Source organism: Trichechus manatus, unplaced genomic scaffold (genome assembly GCF_000243295.1).
Source record: "Trichechus manatus latirostris isolate Lorelei unplaced genomic scaffold, TriManLat1.0 scaffold00129, whole genome shotgun sequence".
NCBI lineage: Eukaryota > Metazoa > Chordata > Mammalia > Sirenia > Trichechidae > Trichechus > Trichechus manatus.
Window position 1 is genome coordinate 2,993,099 of NW_004444065.1, and position 5,235 is coordinate 2,998,333.

Consider the following 5,235-nt stretch of genomic DNA (forward strand, 5'->3'; position numbering starts at 1 on the left):
CTTTAATAATTCTTGTAAGTTTGGTTTGACTTTTACATATTCCCTTAATTTCCGTTTATCTGGAAATGACCTAATTTCACCATCAAATTTGAAGAATTTTGCAGGATATATTTTTCTTGGCTGACAATTTTTTTCTTTCAAAATTTTATATATGTCATACCATTGCCTTTTCACCTGCATGGTTTCTGCTGAATAATCTGAGCTTTGTCTTAGTGTTTCTCCTCTGTATGTTGAGTACTTGTTTTTCACAAGCTGCTCTCAGGATTTTTTGTTTGTCTTTGGTTTTGGCGAGTGTGAATATGATATGCTTTGGTGATTTTCTTTTGGGGTCTCTTCTATATGGGGTTCGTTGTGCTGCTTGGATGGCCAGCTTTTCAGCTTTCATGATATTGGGCAAGTTTTCTGTCAGAAGTTCCTCAGTGATCCTGTCTGTGTTTTCTGTTTTCTCTCCCTGTTCTGGATTTCCAATCACTCGAAAATTTTTGCTTTTAATTGTGTGCCACATAACTCTCAGGGTCTCTTCATTTTTCTTTTTTCTTTTTTCTGAGTTTTCCTAAAACAGAGTTGTATTCAATTGTTTGTCTTCAATTCCACTGATCCTGTCTTCCACCATTTCAAATCTGCTTCTCAGCCGTTCTATGACATCATCCATTTCTGAAATCTTGTTGTTTATCTTTTGGATTTCTAATTGTTGTCTTTGTATTATTACTAGTTGTGAATTTATTTTGGCGTTTTGTTCCTGCATTATTTTCCTGAATTTTTTCAATTTTCTGTCTTTATTTTCCATGAATTTGTCTATTTTTTCCTCATGTTTGTCAGCTTTTTGCCTCAGTTCTTGGAGAATTCTGAGTATTAGAGATTTCAATTCCCTATCAGGTAGTTCTAGTGCATTTTCTTCCACTGGAGAGTCATCTGGTGTTTTATTTTTGATACCTACTGGAACCATCCTGTCCTGTTTTTGTAAATGTTTTGATATTGTCTGCTGTTTTCTTTGCATTCAGTAGTTATTTTCCTCATTTATTGATTGTAGATTTGTTTATTTTGTCCCTTTTTAAAAAACAATTTGACTATGTCTGAACAGGCAGACTGTGTGGTCTTTGTTGTTTGTTTGTCTGTGGGCACAATACTTTTCACCTCCTTCTCTAACTGGCAGGGTCATCACTCAGATATGGTATGGCAGGACAGGTGTAGCTGAAGAGGAGCTACTGGGACGGGTTGTTTGTGGCACTTACTACAGCCACCAGAGCGGGTTGGTAATCAGTGCAGGGAAGGTTCCAGTAGGCCTTGCCTGTGCTGCTTGGTGGTGTGATGTCAAGTGCACAGTGCAGGTAGGCAGGATGCAGCGGGGAGATTGTTGTGTGTGGAGCTAAGGTCGATATGGGAGAGAGGAGAGAGGAACAGGAGCCAAAAACATGCAAACAAACAAAAAAGAATGCTAGGGGAGCTTGCCCTTGGAGTGGAGAGATGAGAGACTATGAAATGGAGAAAAACAGAAAGGGGAAGAGGAAGAAAAGAATGAATAAATAAATATCAGAAAGATTAAAGAACCGCAAAGTTCCCAGGGATCCCACCGGTGCAGCTATGAGGTCTGGGGAACTCACTCTCAGGTGTTGCAGTACAGCCTGGCCAGAAGGCGTACAGGTATACAACATCAGGTATTCAGGGAACAGAAAGAGAAGGAAGATATAGAGAGACTAGAAACTGAGCAATGAAGAAAGACAAAAAGGGAAAAAGAGGGAAGAGAAAACAAAACAAATTTAAAAAAAAAAGAAAAAGAACAAGAAAGGCCCCCAGAAAAACAGAAAAACAAAAAACAAAGAAGGAAATGCGCTCAGGGATCCCTCTGCACGTCTGCGGATGTTGAAGGGGAGTTCCTTGCCACACAGCTCAGCCTGGCCATAAAGGGCTCCCAATTCAAGAAAAGGAAAAGAAAACAAACAAACAATTCAAAACAAATGAACAAAAGCTCTGGAATCCCACCAGTGCAGTAGCCCAGACCGGGAAGCAGCTCCACACTCGAATATAGCTCCGCAGCCCCTCAGGAAGAAGCAAAGATGGCGCATGGAGCCAGGTACTCCAGCAAAATGAAGGGGAGGTGGCGAGAGGCAAGTAAGAAATCAAAAGAAGCAGAAACAAAAAAGCAACACTAGCAGCCAACAAATGGCACTCAAAGAGCCAGCTAGTGTGGGCTGGTGTTTCTGGACAAGAGATTGTGTCCATGGGAAGCAGAGGGGGCCAAGTGTGGGTGAAGAAGGATAGAAAGTGGGAAAGTATATATCACAAATTGCCGGTGCTCTGCAGCCCCTCAGGAAGAAGCAAAGATGGCGCACGGAGCCAGGTACTCGAGCGAAAGGAAGGGGAGGTGGCGAGAGGCAGGTAAGAAATCAAAAGAAGCAGGATAAAATAAAACAACTCTAGCAGCCAGCAAATGGCACTCAGAGAGCTGCCCATTTGGGTGTGTGGAATCCAAGCAGCTGGTGTTTCCCGGCCAAGAGATTGTGGCCGCGGGAAGCAGAGGAGTCTGAGTTGAGGTGAAGAGGTGTGGGGGATAGGAAAGAGTATATCGCAAATTACTGGTTGTTTTGTCTCTTGCTGGACGCTTCATGAGGCTGCTTTCTGGTACCCTCCGTTTGCTGGTCTCTGATAGGAGTCCAAGATGGCAGATCCGCACTGCAGTAGCTGGTAGGGGACCTCTGCATGAATCTCTCCTCACTCTCCATTCTCTGTCAGTTTTCTCACTCCATTTGGTGCTTGGCTGAGTTCTTTATCTCTTCATTTGGTGTTTTAGGGTTTCAGGGTTGTTGTATTCTCTGTTCAGCTTAGTTTTTCGGATCTTTGCTGTGGAGGGACACCTTGGTGCTTCTGCCTAGAGTGCCATTTTGACGGAACTCAAAATAGAATATTTTTAAATGGGTTAATTCAGTGAGAAACCATACTAAACATATACTAAATTACTGCATATTGCTTATTATATTACTGCAATATATGCACACAAAACTTTTTTTCATTTTGAGTGATTATTTATGGCCTCTGATTTTTTAAAACTCATTTTAAAAAATAATAATACTTATTCCCCTACTACTCTGGTTCATTCATTAAACAAATGTTCATTGCACGTCTTCTACATGCCGAGCACAGTTCTAAGCACTTCACATACAAAGGTGAAATGTTATTTTTAAGAGTAACACAAGTTTATTTACATAATTTTGGCTCAACCAAATCATCTACAGATTGCAATGAAGAAAATGTAGATTCCCACTCTTAAACAAGATCATTTTTAATAGTTTGGTGCATTTGCATGTTCTTCTTTCTCTAACATCTATCTATCTGTCTGTCTGTCTCTCTATTTATCTATCTCTTTCTCTATCTATCATCTATCTATTATCTATCTATCTATAAAATGTCAAGTAATGCTTCATTTGTATTTCTCTATCCTTTCATTCAAACATGATATTATCTTGTGATCATATTTCTGGGCCAGAGAAGGCCATTTGAAAGTGCTTTTTTTTTAATAATTCATTTTATTTTTGTTGTTGTTGAGTATATACATAGCAAAACATATCAATTCAACAATTTCTACATGTACAATTCAGTGATGTTGATTACATTCTTTGAGTTGTACAACCTTTCTCACCTTCCTTTTTCAAGTTGTTCCTCCTCCAATAACATAAACTCATTTCCCCCTAAATTTCCTATCTAATATTTTGAGCTACTCTTGTCGGTTTGATCCATATACATAGATATCAAAAGAGCACAATGGTTAAGGCAGAGATTCTTTACTACATAAGCTAAACTATTGTTTGGTTTTAAGAAGACTTCAGGAGATCTTTTTGGTTTAAGGTTTAAAGATTATCCCAGGGCAATAGTTTCAGGGGTTCATCCAGCCTCGATGGTTTCAGAAATTCTGGATTCGATGAGAATTTGAAGTTCTGTTCTGCATTTTATCCCTTTTGATCAAGATTCATTTTTTTAAATTAATAGTAACAGATGGGCTATATTTTATTTATTCATCTTCTTAGCTACTTACAGATCTTCATTTCTTTGCTACTACAAATAGGACTAAAATTTATACCTTTGCACACTATGTAAAGCATTGTGAAAATCACTATTTCCTTAGAATTAATTCCTAGAATTAAAATTATCAGGTCATTGGGGTAAATTACTTTAAAATTTTTGTACTTGATTTCATTTTACCCACAGTGTACAAGAGTTTCTATTTTTACCATATCCCTGTAAATGCTTGGCATTTATTTTAAGCCTTGAAAGTTTAATAGTATAATAATGGTATAACTTCATTGCTTCAACAAAGCTTTTTTTTTTTTTTTTTGATTGAAAGGGAGGATGAACTTTTTCTATGAATATAATAATCATTTGTTGTGTTTCTTCTTTTTGTAAATTTCCTGTTTATATGGTCTTATTAATTTATATGTTATAATTTACATGTCATATTGAGATTGTCAAAGTGTTATATAATAGGTTGGTAGTGTTATTTTCCAAATCATTTGCCTTTTGATTTTTATGAATTTTTCCTGTCTTTTAATTACTATATTTTGTTTAATTAAATAGATCAGTCTTTTACTTTGTCTTTTATAATGTTAATCTTTATTGATTTAGAAACACTTTTCCACTCTGAAATTATGTTGCAATTTAAAAATGTTTTTCTAGTCCTTATATGCTTTCAATAATATGTATTATGATATTTTAGTACCATATTCTGCCTTAGTTATCTAATGCTGCTATAACAGAAATACCACAAGAGGATGGTTTTAGAACATAGAAATTTATTTTCTCACATTTTAGGAGGCTAGAAGTCCAAATTCAGAGCACTGGCTCTAGGAAAAGGCTTTCTCTGTCAGCTCTGGAGGGATGTCTTTGTCTCTTCAGCTCCTGCTTCCTGGTGCCTCAGAGATCTCAATGTGGCTTGGCAACTATCTTACCTCATCTCTGCTTCTTTTGCTTCCTTGTTTAATTCCTTTTATATCTCAAAAGACATTGACTTAAGATACATAATTCTGTTTCATTAACATAACAAAGGCAACTCATTCCAAAATAGGATTATAAACATAGGCATAGAGGTTAGGATTTACAACACAAGTTTTTGGGAGACACAATTCAATTCCTAACATTCCACCCTTGGCCCCAAAAAGTTTATGTCCTTGCCACGTGCAAAACACATTTACACCATATCATCCAAAAAGTCTTAAATCAAACTCCAAGTTCAAAATCTTATCTTCA